The sequence below is a fragment of the Hordeum vulgare genome, chromosome 3H (assembly GCF_904849725.1).
Source record: "Hordeum vulgare subsp. vulgare chromosome 3H, MorexV3_pseudomolecules_assembly, whole genome shotgun sequence".
NCBI lineage: Eukaryota > Viridiplantae > Streptophyta > Magnoliopsida > Poales > Poaceae > Hordeum > Hordeum vulgare.
In genome coordinates this window covers 239,406,026-239,426,711 of record NC_058520.1, presented here as the reverse complement: position 1 = coordinate 239,426,711, position 20,686 = coordinate 239,406,026, and the positions used below count along the sequence as shown (strand labels likewise).

Below are 20,686 nucleotides of genomic sequence, written 5' to 3'. Positions count from 1 at the left end.
TGTTAAGGCCCCGCACATTCTACATCAATATGTTATGGTTTATAGTAGCCATCAAATTAGAAAGTGCATAAACACATCTAGAACTCCATAGAATACAAGGTGGCTGACAGCGGCTCATCGAGGAAGAAACTCGATCGATGCATCAATCCACCCGATGGAAGGGGCTCCTTGAAGATATATGCATACTTGATGAGGCGATCCACTAACGGCTCATCATCAATGTCATATAAACCTTAACGACACATAAGCACCTTTTGGGAACACTTGACGTATGAAGAAGGCAGGCCCTTGGATTTGTGTGCTAACCGCATGCTCCCACGTAGCTGACTTTTGGGAATGAATAGGCGGCGACAACAACCACACTAAACATCTCGCAAAGGCAAAAGAAGCACCGCAATGTGTCGACGCAGCTATGAGAGCAGACCATGGAGCCTCCCAAGGTTGCCACCTTGCATGACCATGGCAGAACATTTTCATGCACTCCCAAACAAGTTGGGGTAGGCTAGAGCTGAAACCCATAAGACCTCGAAACCAACTCATGGTTCTAGCACATGGATAGCTAATTTCCACTCACCCCTGTCCGTCGCCAGGTCTTTGGTGATATTTCAGTTCTTTAGATTTCTCTCTACAGAGTCCTCCCATGTCAAGTGTGGTCTATCCTGACCTCTCTTGACATTTTCAACATGGCTTAGCCATCTGCTATGCACTGGAGCTTTTGGAGTCCTGCACTGTATATGCCCAAACCATCTCAGACTATGTTAGACAAGCTTCTCTTTAATCGGTGCTACCTCAACTCTATCCTGAATATCATCATTGGGGGCCCAATCCTTCCTTGTGTGGCCACACATACATCTCAACATGTGCATCTCCGCTACACCTAACTGTTAAACATGTCACCTTTTAGTTGGATAACACTCAGCGCCATAAAACATTGCGGGTCGAATCGCCATCCTATGGAACACGCCTTTTAGCTTTTGTAGCACTCCCTTGTCACAAAGAATACTAGAAGCTTGGCGCCACTTCATCCATCCGGCTTTGATTCGATGGCTCACATCTTCATCTATATCATCCTCCTCCTACAGAATTGAGCCCAAATATCGAAAGGTGTATGTAATGACCGAACCTGATACAATTTGAGTCTCTGTGATTCACTGGGGTAGTCCCTGGATCAATAAGCTAGCACTCACATCACAAGTTGAAATACCAAGAATAAACCACATGTCATAATATTACATTGTAGATCCATAATTTAAATATTACATACCTGCGTAGCTCAAGGCTAGCATACAAACAAAATATAGCGAAATAACAGATAAAAGTTAATGGAATCCATCGACACCACATGCAATTGTTCAGTATAGACATCGTAACCCTACATCATATCACTCACTCGTCATAGTAAATTCCGTGACATGAAACGTTGCAACCATATAGGTCAATACTTTGAATGTATTTGCAAATCACACCCAAAATGTTATAACATACCTACCATATCTATAGGCAAGGATATGACCAAAGGAAGGCTTATGGTTTGTTTGCAGAAAGCTGATTTTATCTAACTTCTACTACTAGTCAAGTATATAATATTTACTACGCTCTAGTTGATCTATTGTTAAACCGGACCACCTCAAGTTTAACCTCCTATCAGAGCGTGCAAGGATCATAGGTATAATTAAGCCCACTTCACATTTAATTATTTTGAGATGACAAGATCTTCCATTGGTTTCAAGTCTAGTTTCTCAAGATTGTCCATAACCGGGGACACGACTAATCATCATCAGTTTTTACACCCTGCAGAGGTTTGCACACTTTACCCACTAGACTCAATCCGAAGATTGAGACGAAGCCTTTCAAAAGCAGTCACCTCCATCCAACGGTAGTCGGTACACCTACTCATATCTACATCTACTAGCTTTTCCTAGACGAGGCTCCCATAACCTACTCAAATTAGTTAGAGCCCATATAGATAGTGGTTGCGCATGTAAGCTACTTGATATGAAACTTGTCCAACCTTTTTAAACCTGGGCAGCATTCCCCACCTTTCCTGAGTAATGTAGAGCCCCCCGGAGGATACATACTTGTCGAATGGTCTCGACAAACCATTCTACCTAGATGATTCATTAATTAAACATTAATATTGAAGTAAATACAATAATATGCATGTTGTTACTTTATTAATTACTTAAAGTTCTCTCACAACTTCCATGTATCACACAATACCCAATCCACGTCTACCATAGCAAGGCTAAGCAATAACTACAACATAACGGTACCCAGTATGGCGACAAGGAATATCAAGATCAGACTATGCATATGGCTATCCTATTAGGGTTTAGCATAACACACTAATTCTACACATGCATAAAATATTAATGTGGTATAGAACTGCGTGCATAGAAAAACAAGAGGATGAAGTATGATCAAAGGTGTAACTTGCCTTATTCCTCGTCCTCAAATTCGCACTCTTGACAATAGTTTGTGTCACACTCCGGACAATCTATACATTTCAGAAAAGCACGATAAATAAAAAATCACTCAATTGACACCAAAATAATACCAACAACAATGAAAAAAATAAGCTCCAAACAATAGAAGCATGTTGGTATGTAAAAAGCATCTACATGATAATACAATCACAACACGAAAAGAATCAACTAAATTGGATAAACCATTTGAAAGATATGGCCTCCAGAAGGTTGAATTCAAATTTTAACAAATTCAAATTTAAACATTTAAAAGAGTGAAATTTTGTTTCTAAAATATTCTAGTGTTTAATAAGAGTATGTAGGAAAAAGAACCATTGAATTTGGAGTAACATATCTCAAGATATATCCTAAATAAAATTGAAGCAAAACCTGTCCAAAAACACTTCCATGGCAACATTTTTTACTCTGCTGGGCGGCTGTTACTATAGTGCCACACGAAGCAATGCTAGAGGCTCAGATGTGTCCACTGCTGTGGGTAAAGAGCGGACGGCTGCAAGTTAAAGAAAAACAGTTCGCCAATGAAAACAAATAAACGATCTAATTTGGGCCGTGAAAAACGGATCGGGCGACTACAAGTGGCTCATCGGAAAGAGAGGGGTGGGTGGCCATCGAACTTAGGGAAGAACGATGCTAGTGGATCGATGGTGATGTGGGAAACTTCTACGGAGGTAAGGTGGAATCGATGAGGCATGTGTCAGACGTGGCATGCCACGGCAGTACCGGTGACGTCTTTGTCGGCATCGGCCCCTTCGTCTGGCGGCGATGCAGCCTGATCATAGTCACGGTGGTGTTGGGGCTGGACAATAGCAATGCGCTGCACAAATTCACCGACACGACAAATATGCACACAACACATCCCTTTCCATTTGTGATGAACTTTGAAGACAACTTCAACCAACAAGTAACCAGGAGAATAACACAAACAACATACACATGTGACACAAGATTTAACGTGAAAAACCTGCTCGACTTGAGGAGTAAAAACCATGGTTGTGGACCGACCGGTCCACACAACTTTACAATGAGAATGATGATTACAAGTCTTCTCTAGAACCTATACAGAGATTTTCAACACACTCTCCACATTGTAAACTGGCAACAGCAACAACAACCACAAGAGGCAAGATTTCAGCAAAGCAGAGTACACACAACTTCTTCCCCTTCTGTATTCTGCAAACTTTTCTTAAACCGCTGAACCAAACAAGACCAAATTTTGCAGACAAGCAGACACACGAGTAACTAAGATCCTCTTAAAATTTCAGCTCAATCAGACACTGTTTGCCTACCCAAACTGTTCGTCTCCCAAAACTACTCTCTTCTGAAACTGCAGCAGTGAGAGCTGACAAAACCACTCTCAAATCTGATGCTCCACTGACCCAATCCTCAAACCATTTAACCTGATCGAAGTACTCAAAGTAAGGAACGAGCTCACCAATTTTGCAGTCAATCGAAGCACGTTTGAGCCTCCAATCTCCAGGTTCAACATTGTCTAGTCAGATGCAACAAATTTGGACAGAACCTCCACTTCTTCTTCCTCTCTCTCTCAAAGGTTGTGTTTTCTCTTGTGTGCTCTCTCTCACTCTCACGAATAGCAGCCACAACAGTAAGGGTGGAGTTTCTAGGTTTTTCTTCTTGCTTCACTTCCCTTGGAAGCACTCTCAACCATTGGATGCAGCGAGGATCAATGACTCACATGTGTTGGATTTATGGGCTGATATTAGGCTGCCAACACACCTCCATGTGGAGGGACTTAGCCCAACAAACACCCCTCCCGACATCATGGAGGTTCTCACTGCCATCTGGCAGCCATGCCAGCGAGCCGGCGGCATACTTCGAGCTTCTTCCTTGTTACCACTTTAGTCAACATATCAGCCCCATTCTCATCAGCGTGAACCTTCTCAAGTTGCATTTGCTTGGAATACAAAATATCTCAAATCCAATGATAGTGGACTTCTATGTGCTTAGACCTTGAATGAAAACTCGCATTCTTACTCAAGTGGATAGCACTTTGGTTGTCACAAAACAACACATACTTGTTTTGCTTAAAACCAAGTTCACAAGCCAACCGTTTCAGCCATAATAGCTCTTTGCTCGCCTCTATTACTGCAATGAATTCAGCTTCAGTTTTATTCAGTGCCACACACTTTTGCAGTCTGCTTTGCCATGACACTACTCCCTCGTGCGTAGGTAACCAAGTATCCTGAAGTAGACTTCCTTTTGTTAACATCTCCAGCCATGCCAGAATCTGAAAAAGCAATCAACTTGGCCTCACCACCACCAAAGCAAAGCTTTAGATTTGTGCTGCCCCGTAGATATCTCAAAATCCACTTCACGGCTTCCTAGTGAAGTCTTCCTAGATTAGACATAAATCTGCTCACGGTAGTAACTGCATGAGCAATGTCAAGCCTTGTACACACCATATCATACATCAAACGCCCAACCGTTGAAGCATAAGGAATATTTGCCTCCTAACTGAGACTTGCTACCATGCCAAGAATTACTCTAATGGATGTCATCTTCACAACCAGAGAAAAGATCTCACCATAGTCAATGCCTTTTGTCTGGCCAAATCCTTTTACAACTAGCCTTCCCTTGTACCTTGGATGTGATGTGTGCTCTTCTTGCTTGATTATGTAGACCCACTTGTTCTTCAAAATTTTCTTGCCTTTAGGCAACTTCACCAACTCATAAGTATGATTCTTATGCAAGGAATCCATCTCTTCTTGCATAGCATTTTTCAACTCCTCCTTGTTCACATCTTCCATCACGTCTGCAAAGCATTCGGGTTCTGGACCGTTACATAATAGCACCACGTAGTCTAGAAGGAATTTGACCCCTACTGGATCTTCTAAGTGGAGCGGCTACTGGACTTTCTGGTGGTGGTGCATCCCATTGATCCGGATCATCAATGTCAGCATCATTCTCTTGCTATTGTTGGGGAGCATCTTCTTCACCTACACCATCATGTACATCATCTTGTACATCTTCTGCATCTGCTTCAACTTGAACAGGAGCTGGAGCAGCAGGAACTAGGTTAGAATCAATCATGTCTTGTTGCTGAGGAGGACCCTGCCCCTTTGTCTTCACAATATCCTCAATTGTTTGGTCTTCTACAAACACAACATCACGACTTCTCACAACTTTTCTTGCCATAGGGTCAAACAGCTTGTAATCAAACTCATCGCCACCATAGCCAAGAAAGATGCACTATGTGTCTTCGAATCAAGCATTGACCTTTCATCTTGAGGAATATGAACCTTGCAACCAAATATCTTCAGGTGGTCATATGAGACATCCTTGTCATACCAAACCCTGTTAGGAACATCCCCATATGTCGGTGTACTAAAATATGGGGGCTTTAGTACCCACACTTGTACACAGGTAGTCGGAGCCTCCAGGCCGGCAAGACCCTACCGGGCAACATCAACCTTCAAGCAACAACATGTGAAGACCAGAAACAAGGCCCCCGCAAGCCATCTTGCCGGGAGGAAGAAGACGTGACAACAGATCCACCTCACCAGGTTGGTTGTTAACATCAGTGAGGTGTCGACCGAACGGGCGGTTAGGTGAACCTAGTCAGAGGCCTCTAGCAATAGTCAGATACATGCAACAACTTTAATGACACCCGTCCCGTGACATGTCAAGTAAATAAAAGGTAGTTGGGCGAACGACACAGAAGGAGAGGCAATCCTTACCGGCGAACGTTGCCAGCGCGCCACCTAACACGCATTTAATGCGTCTGGCTTTGTCCATCATAGTTAGGTATTTCTCACTGTAGCTTCTGTCAGTAGTTTTGGCAGCTATCTATGGACTATTCTCCCATGAAAAGACTATTTTAGCCACTTTGGTAACCCCTTGAACTATAAAGGAGGTCCAGGGCTACCTTTAGAATGGTCGACTCTCCGTTCATTCTACATGCGTAGCTGCTGCCCTCGAGCATCCTTGTCGGGCGAGCACTCCTGTACTGTGAACACCCACATAATCCACCAAAACACGGGACGTAGGGTTTTACACTTCCGAGTGGCTCAAACCTATCTAAACCAGCATGCATGCAGCCGTCAGTGATGCTCTTCGTGCACCCATAGTCCCCGTAGAACCGTAGCAAAGGGGCCTTGCCGGTCCCATATATCGTCGTAGGGAAATCACCCCTACATCTTTGGCGTGCCAGGTAGGGGGGATTTGGTGTGTGAATCTTCTCCAACATTGTATGTCTTCCCCACCATATTCATCAACTCCCATGGCACCCAAGAAGGCCAAGGGAGCATCAGCAGTTGTCCTGTCTTCATCCAAGCTGCCTATGCTGGCCGCTACGAGCGACGGAGGCGGGGACGAACTTCGTGTACTCCGCATCGAAGAGCGCATCCACATCACCTCTTCCCGGAAAATATGACATCAAGGTCGGCCCATCAAAGTTCCTTGGCATCTACTCTATAGCGTTGCAGGCTGCCGGGGGACGCGACGAGAAAGTGCTCATCAACTACTTCCCGATGGTGCTCAAGCCCAACGTGAGGAGTTGGTTAATGAACTTGCCGGAAGGGTCTATTTTCTCCTGGGCGTATCTGTGCAACCAATTCATTGGCGCATACCATGGGGATCACAAGTTCCCGGGGCATCCCATTGATTTGCATGTGATCCCACAAAGAGACAGTGAGACCCTTCACAAGTACATCCAGAGATTCGGTCGTGTACATCACAACATCCCGGACATCCACCCAGCCGTGGTGATTGTTGTGTTCCATACAAACGTACGCAATCACTAGATGCGCGAGGATATGGATATCAACAAGGTACGGGATGTCGCCGAGCTCTACGCTCTAGCTGACGGATGTGCACAAACCGAGGAGGGAAGAAGGCTCCCTGAAGAGGACGCAGGCGCGGAATTTGACTCAAACGACAATGCGTCCACCTCCAAGTGGAAGGGCCGGAAGTTCAACAAGAAGCACAAGGGCAAGGTAGTCATGGCTGTCGAAGGCGCCAGAAACTCCACTGCCGGCAAGAAGGCCATGTCCGAGGGGTCCGGCAAGGATGTTGCCGCCTGCTCCGGATACGATGAGGCCGCAACAAGAGAGAAGACCGGCAAGCCATACTGCAAGATTCACCTCACCAAGGGACACGATATCATCGAGTGCTGCCAAGTAGAGTAGCTTGCTGAGAAGCAGAAGCAAGAGTACGAAAGGTGCGACAAGGAGAAGGGCCAAGACGGTGCAGGTGCATCCGGCAAGAGGAACCGTGGCAACTACCATGGCCAGGCTAAGCAACAGAAAGAGAAACGTGCTCGAGGCTGTGACATGAAATCTGATGATGAAGGAGGTGATGATGAGGACGAAGAAGTATCTAATGGCCAGGAGTTCCAGAAGACTATGGATGTTATGTGTGTCGACGGAGGCACATCTTTGCACTCCTCCCACACGCAGCTCAAGTAGTGGGCTCATGAAGTCAAAGCAGCAGAACCAGCGGCAGAGGCAAGGAAACCCCTCAAATGGTCCAACACTCCCATCATCTTTGACGCACAGGATCACCCCGACTGCACCACTACCGTTGGGTGTGTTCCATTGTTGGTCTCGCTAACAATTCGCAATGTCAAGGTGACAAAGTTGTTGGTTGACAGTGGGGCCGGTGTGAACTTGATCGCGCCCGACGTGATCAAGCGGCTACAGATTCCCGACACGGATCTCAAGCCGACATGGTCCCTCCAGGGGGTCAACCCAGGGAAACTACATCCCAAGGCGAAAATAACTCCGCCGGTGAGGTTTGGCAACGGGCTCAACTTTAGGGCAGAAAGGGTCACCTTCGACGTCGCCAAGATGCCCTGTCGTACAACGGGACCTTGGGCCGACCGACGCTGGCCAAGTTCATGGCGGCATCCCATCATGACTACAACACGCTCAAGATGCGAGGGTTGATGAGAATCATCACCACCCACGCTGAAAACAAGGACGTGATCCTCTGCATCGACGAGCTATACCAGGAGGCAGTTGCAGCGTCCGCCGACAAGGCACTCGCTCCTGTCGGCGAAAACTCCTGGGAGGGAGAGAAATAGAAAGAAGCCCGGCAAGAACTCTGGCGAGGACTCTGGGAAGCGCACTCTAGAGTGCCACATGCCCGTTGGCGACGTGCTAGAGACCTTTGCTGCCGGAAGCAAGAGAAACAAGACCACCAAGCCCTTACCGGGCGGGACAAACCTCTAGCGCCGACAAGATCCGCCTAGAACCTGGAAGCGACGCCCAAATGTGAAGCACGCATAAACAGTGGGCGTTTTCGTGAGTCCCACCCGCAATGCGCGATTGCCGGGTCATCCCGCAACCACTTCTGTACAAGTCTCTAGACAGAGCATGTAATTCTTTGTACAAAGCCAGACGATGACCCTGCGCATAGTAAATAAAGCTAAATATTCCACAACCTCTTGTCAAAGTACATATTTATATTGTGTATTTTGCGTAAAATGTTGTGGTCACTCACCACTTGCACAAGACGGATATTGGATCGACAAGATTCCTAGCCTCCTCTATTTTTCTCTTCTTTTTTTCTCAAGGAGGAGAAGAGGCCCCCGCATGCAAGTCTTTCTGGGGGAGTGATGGTATGGACACCTACAAGCGCGGGGACAACCATCTTGCGGCAAGGAAAGCAACAAAAAAAGCTAAGTAAAATCTTTGTGCGATGTAAAATTCGAGTTGTTTCCCCGCCAACAAAAACTTATACTTGTATGAGAAAACCTGCATGGGAAGGGCCATTGTTTGAATTGTTCACGCTCCAGTTTGTTTCAAGTCTTCTCAACATCCTGAGCAGTCGCGACAAAGATAACAAGGTGGCCTTGCCTACGGCGGCATCACCGGCAGATTGCTAAGGGTCTGCCCTCAAGCTTTCACGCTACCGATGTGCACACCGGTAGGCATACCCACCAAGCGTAAGGATTCAAACAAGCAAGTACAAAATTGAGCACTAAAGGAAATATACATTTGTCCTAAGCAGACGAAATGTAGTGCATACAAAGTTGTGCCATTAACCCGCGATAAATGTTTTGGGTACACGCATTGCAGAAACAGGAGGTTAATTGTTTAGGGTTACAGAGCCAACATTATCAAAGATCAGGACAACAAGGTCGTCGTGTTCACTGGTGTCGAAACCCTTCGGAAATCTGGAGAAGGCTTTGCTCAGATCAACGTCGGGGTTGTGATAGGAGACCTTCACCGGGACCTTGTGGAGGGCCTCGCGACACAGCTCACAGCAGCCATGGAGGAATTCGTCAACCCTCCCCACTTCATACTCCGCCAAGACGTCGACGAACTGTCGAAAGAAGATGGATAGACGTGCGCTCGCCGTCTCCCGAGCATCGCTGGAGAAGGTGCACTCCTCCAAGCCCATCTTTACGAGTTGGGTGGAAAGCATGCCGACGATGTCCACTAGCTGCTCCGTCCACAACCCAACGCTTTCCTGGAGTTTGTTGGAGACGTCCGTGGCATAATCAAGCAGTTCCTTCTCCTTCTGGAGTTCTTCAAGCAAACTGCGCTCCCTACTCTGGGTGGCCTCCAGGATGCCTTCATGGGTGCTCCTCGCGCTCAGGCCAGCATTGGTGGTCGCGGCAACCTCCAGCTCCTTGGCCTTGTCGGTGAGTCCCGCTTGCAGGTCTGCCAAGGCCGGAGTGCCCTTCTGGGTATCATCCTTAAGCTTCAAGATCTCCTGTTTGGAGGCAGCGAGGTCCAGTTCCAGCGGATGTACCTTGCCTTCCAGTTCGACCTTGGCAGATTGAGCAGCTTCGGCGGGCCTCCTTGAGTTTGCCGGTGTGCTCCACTGCTTGTTCCTCGAGGGCGCCCTCGTGCTGCAGTTCTAGCTCCCGGATCCGGCTCTCAGGTCCAACCTTCAGGGCCACCTCCCGGGCGGCAAGTTCCTCTTCATGGGCTTCAAGTTGGACCTTGCGCGTGATCTACTCAGCCTCAGACTTGGCAAAGGAGTCCTCGTCCTCCTTGTTCGGTTGCTTTAAAATTGGAGGGGTTTCAAGCGGATTGAAAGGAATTAAATCCTCTACAAGTTAAATTTCATGTCAATCAATCCCATCAAGAACGGGATTGGAAGGGATTGAAGGGAATTGACATGAAATTTGACTTGTAAGGGATTTAATCCCTTTCAATCCGCTCCAAACCTCTCCAATTTTAAAGCAACCGAACAAGGCCTTAGGATCTTCTCCGCCTCGGGCCCTCGGCCTTCCACTTTATGAAGGCGACTCGATCCTTAGCGAGGTACTCTCGGTCCTCGGTGAACTCCTTGCGCTTCTCGACGAACCAGTCTTGCGAGTCGGCGAGGCGCTCTTGGAAACTTTCTTCCGCCGTGGCGAGGAGGGCTTCTCCACGGTCCAACTTCTACGAGAAGTTGGCATAGTGCGCCTACAGCTGTCGTAAGCCCTCGCCCAGGGAAGACAGGATGGCGCGTGCTCCTTGGCCTCGTCATTTCCACCACGAGGGTTGACTCTCACCTCCCCTCCGGCGGTGGCAATAGTGTCGTCGATGGCCTTGAGAACTTCCAGGGAAGGTGACAGACTACAAGTCTCCCACCCTAATGTATCGGCTTCGTGGTGGCGCTTTTGACGTTGACGGCCCAGCGGCTGTTCCGCTGGCAGCCCCGGTCATGATGAACGCACCCGCCCCAAGCGGTCCTGAAGCGGAATTGCTCTCGGAGTCCGTCAACACTTCCACACACGGCATCGCAGCAGGTTCCTTGCCGACTGCCTTGGTGTCGCTGCGATCTGCCTCCTCTTCAGCAGCAATCCGACTCGCCTCGTCGGTGGCCTCCTTGGCAACCTCCTCCACACTGGGGCCAGCGCCCGTGCCCTCAGGCGGAGGCAGATCTGCAGCAAAGAGATTGGGATCAAGGAATTTCAAGAAGACAAAAAGAAAAATGCAGAAACAAAGATTTCAGCAATAAGGGACTTACTCGTGGGTTCTTTTTGAGGAGGGGCATCCTCTCCCCCAGCAAGATTTGTTGCGTTCACTTGGCCACCGGCGACATCGTCTGCCAGCATGCCCTAAGTGCGGACAGGCTCATCGGTAGAAGCCCTTGCCGGAGAGCTCCCCTCCGGGGTCGAGCGTACGTGAGCTGCCTCCGGGCGCTCGGACTCCACCTGCGGTGGGATGGAGGCGGCGTCGTTGGCGTGCGCGCCTACATTCATCGACGGATGCGGAGGCGTAGCCTCGCGCCAGGGGCTCGTCGATGGACTGAGATCTATGACCTCCCGTCCTTTTTTTCTTTTTTTGGAAAAGGAGGTTAAACCTCCGGCCTCTCCATCAATCGATGCATGCAGCCATCTTTATTAATTATTCCACAAAGGACTAACAGGAGTATACATCAATTCACCCAAAGCCACCACTCACACCTACAAACTCGATAATGTGGAGTGCTCTCACTCCACATATCTAAGACCGGTGTTGTCGCTAATCCATCCGCATAACGTATTGGAAGCAACAGCCGATGCAGCACACCTAAAACGCACACCTCACGCATACGTTTTACAAGCCGTCATCATCATCGAACCACTGACCCATCTTCAAGAAAGAGATCCGCATCTTCCATGCCAGTCCAAACATCCGTCAACGCCACCACGGCGCCCAACGGCGCCACCGCCCTGCGCACATCCGTCCAGATGCGAAGACCTCCCGTCCTGGCACTGAGCTTGTCGCCTTCCTCGCGGTGGATGCAGGTTTCGCCCTCTTGTCCGGCCACTAAACCAAGGGCTCCTCGTCCCTGCAGGAACAACAACAACAACAACAACATGATTCAACGAAAAAACAAGCAAAGATGAATCAAGGATCGAAAGGGCAAGCACTCACTCGTCATCCTCTTCCCCCCAGCCGAAGGAAGACAAGATCCACATCCCCTTCTGGTGGGGAGCGGGGGCTGGTGGCGGAGTAGGCGCCCTGGAGCGCCAAAGGAAGACAAGATCCACATCCCCTTCTGGTGGGGAGCGGGGGCTAGTGGCGGAGTAGGCGCCCTGGAGCGCCCTACTGGCTCGCCATAAGCGCTTTCCACGCATGTGGCGGCTGTCCACCTCATTCGCCGCGGCCGGGAAACATCAGCTGCGGGGTCCTCCTCCTTCCCTTCGCCCTCAACCTCCGGGGGATGAGCGCGACGGACCGGCTCCCTTGTATTGGCCCTACGGAGCACATGCGTCCTCTTGGGGACGTCGCGAATCGGGGGCTCCGCAAGCTCCGGCTCAGCCACAACCTCCGCGCGGCGAGCTCCTCCTGCCGGCGCTATGCTAGCGTCTCCTCGTCACGCCCCTCCTCATGGTGGCCCTCCTCCACTCTGCTTCTGCCCATGTTAAGGCCCGCTTCCGCTTCGATGGGGACTGAGATCCAGTGACTTGTGTTCCGCAAGTCACGTTGTAACTGGCTCCCTCTCATCAGCCCTCCAAACAACATCTAACGGACAGGAATGACCCAAAGCAAAAAAAGGCCTCCACACTACACCTGGGCATCCATCCAACACAGCTAAACAAAGAAAATGCTTCAGCCTTGGCCGTTCAGTCACTAGATAGTACAATCAACAATTTTCAGTCAGCTAACAATACAAATGTAATAGTACTAACAGCTTATATATGTACTGAATAAAAGAATATGGTAGAGATAAGAGAACAGTTTTTTTTGCAGAGATAAGCTACAGTTCCTTTTTTGCAGAGAATGAATCAAAAAGTTAGTAGAGATAAGCTACAGTTTTTGTAGAAATAAACTACAGTTTTTTACAGAGAATGAATTGGATGATGTAGAAATAAACTTGCATGCTAGAACATATCAGCATCATCACAAGGTGTAGCCGACAAGACCTGCTGGGTGCTAGACGTCGCTGATTCTCATTTGCATTTATTTTTCGTTTGAACAAGGGTGCTAGACGTCGCTGGACAAACACCGATGACTGTGGACGGCGAGATTCAACGGCGCTGGGAGCGTGATGTGCATCTTCGTCCACTATAACTGTGAGCTTCTCCGTCTTGAGGCTGCGTTGCACTTCCTGAGGTAGAAAAAAAGCCAAAATACGACGACCAACGATGTGATGCCAAGGACACGGGAGACAGAGAACGAGCGGGCCGCGACACTAGCACCCAAGCCCACAATGTCTTCCACCTCCTCCTCCCCCTCCTCCTCTTCGAGAGTGCAAAAAATGAAGCTAAATCATACATGCTGAAGTAACTCTGGGCATGCAAGTTTATTTCTACATCATCAGATTCATTCTCTGCAAAAAACTGTAGTTTATTTCTACAAAAAATGTAGCTTATCTCTACTAACTTTTTGATTCATTCTCTGCAAAAAAGGAACTGTAGCTTATCTCTGCAAAAAAAACTGTTCTCTTATCTCTACCATACCATATTCTTTTATTCAGTACATATATAAGCTGTTAGTACTATTACATTTGTATTGTTAGCTGACTGAAAACTGTTGATTGTACTATCTAGTGACTGAACGGCCAAGGCTGAAGCATTTTCTTTGTTTAGCTGTGTTGGATGGATGCCCAGGTGTAGTGTGGAGGCCTTTTTTTGCTTTGGGTCACTCCTGTCCGTCAGATGTTGTTTGGAGGGCTGATAAGAGGGAGCCAGTTACAACGTGACTTGCTGAAGACAAGTCACTGGATCTCAGTCCCTTCGATGGTGGCGAGTATCATCGACCCTTCATCCCTGACGCACGCCTCCGTCAGGTCGTCGAACCACGCCTGCACCACCTCCTTTGTCGGGGCCCGCCACATGGGATCCACCCCGTGCACGTTGCAGGCCGGCATCATCGCTACTATCGCATCTTTGAGGGAGTTGTTGCAGAGCAGGATGATGGACGGCGGGAGTATGAACTTGACGTCTGGGTGGAAGAGCTGGTGGCGGAGGGAGACCAGCTACAGGAAGGTCAGGTCGCCGTCGCCCGGGGCTTACTCGCATGACATCGACATGACCAACAAACTCCCATGCGTAATGCCCTATCCTGGAGAGGGGCAATGCGCCTGACGAGGAAATCAGAGCCCGCCATCTCTATGGTGAGCCCAGCAGCCCTCAGCCGGAGCATTCGGGTGATGGCGATCTCCAGCTTAGCGTCGTCTGGAGCAAGGGCACTCCAAGCATCCTTCTGGACGGGTTTCAACTTATGGACCTCCGTGAACGATGAGGACTCCTCGAAACAACCGCCTCGCTCAACCACTCCCATGACCCGCAGTCAATACGCGTCGTGGGAAAGCACTAAAAATCATCATAACCGCAGGCAATTGCGATCGCGTGTGCGTGTGTACTGTTTTTTGGGCCTAGACCAACAAACATCAGACACACAAGTGTGGCCCAGGCCCGGGGGCTACTGTCGGTGTATTAAAATATGGGGGCTTTAGTACCCAGACTTGTACACAGGTAGTCGCGGCCTCGAGGCCGGCAAGACCCTACCGGGCAACATTAACCTTCAAGCAACAACAAGCGAAGACCATAAACAAGGCCCCGGCAGACCTGGCAGCCATCGCGCCCGGCAGGACCCCTCCGCATCTCCGCCCGCTCCACCTCACCACGCTGATTGTCAACATGAGTGAGGTGTCGAGCAGACGGGCAGTTAGGTGGACCTAGTCAGAGGCCTCTAGCAACAGTCAGAGACATGTAGTAGCTTTAATGACACCCGTCCTACGGCGTGTCAAATAAATAAAAGGTGGATGGGCGAACGACACAGAAGGAGAGACAATCCTTGTCGGGGAACGTCGCCAGTGCGCCACCTCATGACGCATTTAATGTGCCTGGTTGCGTCCATCTAATAGTATTTCCTACTATAGCTTTTGTCAGTAGTTTTGGCAGCTATTGTGTGGATTATTCTCCAACCAAAAGATTTTTTTAGCCACTGTGGTAACCCCTTGGACTATAAAAGGAGGTCCAGGGCTACCTTTAGAAATGTCGACTCTCTGTTCATTCTATATGCGTAGCTCCTGCCCTTGATCATCCTTGCCGGCGAGCGCACCTGTACTGTGAACACCCACATAATCCACCAGAGCACATGACGTAGGGTTTTACACTTCTGAGCGGCCCGAACCTGTCTAAACCACCGTGCATGCAGCCGTCGATGATGCTCTTCGTGCACCCATAGTCCCCGCATATTCGTAGCAAAGGGGCCTTGCTGGTCCCATAGATCGAAGTAGAGAAATCACCCCGACACCCTGCAAATGATAACTTGGTGAGAGATTAATAGGATAAATTGCATTCATCAAAGCCTCAACCCAAAAATGTTTACATAGCTTTGCACTTGATAGCAAGCATCTAACTCTCTCCACAATTGTCTTGTTCATCCTCTCACCAAGACCATTCAGCTGTGGTGTCTTCGAGGGAGTGAATTGATGCTTAATACCTTGCTGCTTACAATATGCATCAAATGACCCAATATACTCTCCTCCATTATCAGTGCGAATGCACTTGATCTTCTTCTCAGTTTCTCTCTCAACTGAGGCTTGAAATTGCTTGAATACATCTAGTACTTGATCTTTGGTCCTCAAAACGAAGGCCCAAACTTTCCTGAAAAAGTCATCAATAAAAATCACAAAGTACTTAGCACCACCAAGAGATCTGACCAACATTTTGCAAATATCAAAAGGTATCAAGTCCATCTTCTCAGGCTTCTTGTGAGGAGGTAGAGTCTTGAAGTCAACTCTGTGTTGCTTCCCTGCTAGACAATCTGAACATTTCTTGATGTGAACTTCTTTCACACCCTTCAACTTTTTTTTCTTCACTAGCACTGTCATCCCCTTCTAACTCATGTGCCCAAGTCCCTTGTGCCATAGAGCACAATGATCATCCTTCTCTATTAAATTGACAGAAGCTGTAAAGAGCTTACTATCACATGATACAAAACTGAGACTATTTTATCTCTTGCAACAATCATGTTGTCTTTGGTGAGCTTATATTGCCCTTTTCCAAAACTGCCAAAATAATCATCTCCATCAAGCAAACCAACTGAGATAATGTTGAGATGAAGTGCCTCAACATGCCTCACACACATGAGGACTAACCTTGTATCATTTGCGGTTTCCAAATGCACATCTCCTTTTCCAATGATGGCTGCCCTATGATTGTTCCCATCTTCACAACACCAAAATCACCAGATATATGGTTAGTGAAGAGCTCTCTATGAGATGTAACATGAATGGTAGCACCGCTATCCGGTATCTAAATCATCTCATCACCATCCACAAGGTTGACGGTTTCATCAGAAACAATAGTGATCCTCTCCTCAACAGTGGAACCAAATCTGCCCTCGTTTTCTTCATGCATAACAAGCATGATGTCCTCTTCTACTGCAGTAACTCGGCTGCCCTCTATGTCACTATCACTGTCAGCCTTCTTCTGATCTTTTTTTTTCTTTTTGTCTTTCTTCCACTTGTCATATTGTCACTTAATGTGGCCATTCTGATGGCAGTAATATCACTCATAATCCGCATACTTGCCTCTTGATTTGCTCCTACATCTTTCCGCCCTTTACCTGGACCTCTGCTCTTGCTTCTTTCCATGGACTGAGTGACCAACGCCTCTGAATGTGAGGAAGAACTAGCTTCGCCCACCTTTCTGGATTCTTCATTTAGTACCCTCGTTTTCACAAGATTTCAAGTGACAACTCCATTAGGTGCTGAATTGAAACCATGACCTTAAAGGTCTCACAGTTGTCCAGTAATGAGTCTAGTAGCAGCAAGGCTCTCACTTCATCTTCAAATGTTATTCCCTTTGAAGAAAGTTGATTTATAATGCCTTGGAATGTATTCACATGATCTGCAATTAGAATGCCCTCTTTGTACCTTAAACACATCAATTGTTTGATCAAGAACATTTGTTTGTACCTTCATTTTAGGCAAACAACTCTTCCAATTTTCTGTCATAAGGTGTGTGCATGTATCTCATTAATGATATCATTCAAAACATTGTCATCGACCCATTGCCAAATAAACCCACAAGCTTGGCGATGAAGTACCTTTCTCAATGCCTTTCGGCATCTGAGTGGAGAACACTGGCTTCTAATATTCTTTCACATATAACAAGTCCTCCATCTTTCCCTTCCATGCTTGGTAATTTGTACCATTCAAAGATATCATCCTACTCATATTCATCACATGAAACTCAGCAATTTGCACAAGCAAACCAAGACTGACACCACTTTTTGGGGCTGGACAACAACAATGCGCTGCACAAATTCATCGACATGACAAATATGCACACTACACAACCCCCTCCAATTATGATGAACTTTGGGGACAGCTTCAACCAACAAGTAAGCAGAGAATTAACATAAACAAAATGCACATGTGCCACATGATTTAACGTGGAAAAACTCCTCAACTTTAGGAGTAAAAACCACGGCTGCGGACGGTCCACACAACTTCACTATGAGAATTATAAGTACAAGTCTTCTCTAGAACCTGTAGAGAGATTTACAACACACTCTCCACATTGCCAACCGGCAAGAGCAACAACAACCACAAAAGGCAAGATTTCAACAAAGCACAGTACACACGGCTTCTGTCTCTTTCAGTATTCTGCAAACTTCTTTTAAACTACTGAACCAAACAACGCCAAATTTGGCAGACAAGTAGACACACGAGTTCCCGGGATCCCCTCAAAATTTCAGTTCAATCAAATACTGTTTGCATACCCAAACTGTTCGTCTCTCAAAACTACTCTGTCCTGAAACTGCAGCAGTGAGAGCTAACAAAATCACTCTGAAATCTGATGCTCCACTGACCGAGTCCTTAAACCAGCTAACCAAATCGAAGAACTCAAAGTAAGGAACGAGATCACCAAATTTAGGGTCGATCCAAGCATGTTTGAGCCTCCAATCATCAGGTTGAACACTATCTAGCCAGATGCAACAAATCTGGACATAACCTCCACTTCTTCTTCCACTCTCTCATAGGTTATGTTTTCTCTTATGTGTTCTCTTTCACGCTCACAAATAGAAGCCACACCAGCATGCCTAGGGTTTTGTTCTTGCTTCACTTCCCTTGAGAGTGCTCTCAACCGTTAGATGCAGCGAGGATTAACGTGTGATATGTGTTGAACTTATGTTGTATCTATATCTAGAGACTTAGTCCAACGGGTCGAGCTTGATTTATTCGTTCCATGGCGTCTATGCGCAAAAGAAGAGATAGTAAGATAAGGGAGGTCATGGCGATCGAGACAGAGGACTAAGGAGATGACGAGGACCCTCGGTGGTGAAGAAATCAGCGGCGAAGGAGCTTCTGTCAGCTGAACTCCGGCGAGATTAGAATCAGGACGAGACGGGCACGGGAGCTGCGATTTTTGGCAAAAATCGAAGGAGGAGGTGAAATACTTATAGGAGGATCCCGTGGTCGAGGGGGAATCGATCGAGTTCGGATCGGGAGCGGTCTCCAGGCAGAACACGAACAAAAAGGGGATGACATGGTGGGTCCAGGTAGTCAGCGGTAGAGGAGAGAGAAAAATAGAAGGAAGGGAGGGCTGCAGTGCTGGGCTACTTGCTGCGCCAAAATGGGCCAGCCTGTTGTCGATGTGGTGCTGCTGTTCTAGTGCGATGTATAGCCCAAATGAACAGTATTTCCTAGATAAAATTACTTTTACACAGAAAATGGTTTTTCTAAAATAAAATATCAGCAAACTTCCAAAAACAAAGTACAAGTACACACATAAAAATATCACTACAATTGTAGAGAATGGTTTTTTCAGATCAAATACAAAATAAAAACATAACATTTTTTATAAAAACTTTTTTTGGCTCTAGTAATGTTCCATAAAATATTTTTGAACTCGTGAGAAATATCCAATATAAAATCCAAATATGAAAAATTGGGAAAGTTCTTTCATTCCCTCTCATCTCAATATCGAATAAACTCCAAAAGTTTCAAATCGTACTCAAATTGAGCAAGGAGCAAACAACACAAGCAATATTAAATCAATCCTTTTAACATTGCAAATCTGAAAATTTGGCATGTTACAGCGTACCACATGCCCATCAAGGTTAAGCTCCTCCTCCTCGTGTCTAGTATTACTGAAACCACACCTCATGTGCTCGGTTGTAGTTCTACTAGGCCTGAAACCTTTCGATTCCTCTCCATAACTCTAACTTTCTATTAACCCCTGTCCGACTATCACTAGCACCACATCATCCGTAAAGAGCATGCACCATGGGATATCTCATGTAATACTTTTGGATCTCTATGAACCATTGCAAACTCAAAGCCCATTATAATTTGGATGTATTATAATCCAGTGCACCATCCAAATCACAGCCATATAATTGGTAACCCTACTTAAACAGTTAAACTTTGATTTGCTTAAAAAAACTTGAATTCTCTGGGTTTTTTTGCCGCTAGTTCTCCAAGATGATTAGGATGAGTTCTTCTAAAAAAGATGAATAGGATGAGTTTATAGTTTTCTACATGGGATCAAAGTCAGGTAAACATGTGTACACGAGTCCAAACTAGGCTCTCGAAACACCGTAATGGCTGCATTTTCGATGCAGGGCTGGGTCTGCTTCAATGGATAGCGACCATCTGTTCCACGCTGTGTTCAAGCAATCCAGGAGGATGATCGTTAATGGACCAAGGCAGGCGCCACAGGGTTAGCTAATATGTTGCCCGAGTGGTTGCCTTATGGTTTTTTCTTGGGCTGAGCACCCAGTATCTTCTGCTCCGGTCATCACCTTCACGCGAGCTTGCGTACGTGTATTTTTTTTAAACGCAGGCAAAAGATTTGCCTCATCAATTAATTAAGAGGGGAATAGAGTTTGTCCGTTTAGAGTCGACATTACACGTCACATGGCAACTACTCACGTACTAAAATTTCTCCTAGCCTCCTAGCTCCTGCCGTGACCCATTGTCTCGCCTCGTCGATCATGTTGAGAAGGATTGGTGGCGGCGTGCTCTTGTGACGGAAGATGCGTGCGTTCTCCTCGTTCCAGATGATCCATGAAACCAGCATTGTGAGAGAGGTCATTGCCTTTTTATTGAGGATACCGACGCCGGACATGTTCGTCCACCATCCTTGACGAAGACTTCCAAGTGCCAAGTAGAAGGGTCCATGTGGTCGAGGCCCAGCTTGTCAATGACAAACCTCCAAAGTCTTTTGGTGCCTTGTACTAATTTCACTCTCCTGTCAATGAAATGATACACAATCTTTGCATATTCGCAAAAAGAAGTCCAAACTACCTGTAATTCAACTTAGTTGTGTAAAAAAACTCCAAACTACTTGT

General features: G+C 47.0%; 1 protein-coding gene and 1 long non-coding RNA gene across 10 annotated transcripts in view; one reads left to right on the top strand and one right to left on the bottom strand.

The window, feature by feature from the left end:
* The window catches only part of LOC123443593 (metal transporter Nramp4-like), a 55,739-nt gene that overhangs the window by 21,101 nt on the left and 13,952 nt on the right, over positions 1–20,686 (top strand). The window lies entirely within an intron of this gene.
* Positions 9,427–20,153, bottom strand: LOC123443595. Its single transcript, XR_006630743.1, has 2 exons — positions 11,412–20,153; positions 9,427–11,325 (listed from the first exon to the last, which is right to left on the bottom strand). It is a non-coding gene; the product is annotated as an uncharacterized LOC123443595 (long non-coding RNA).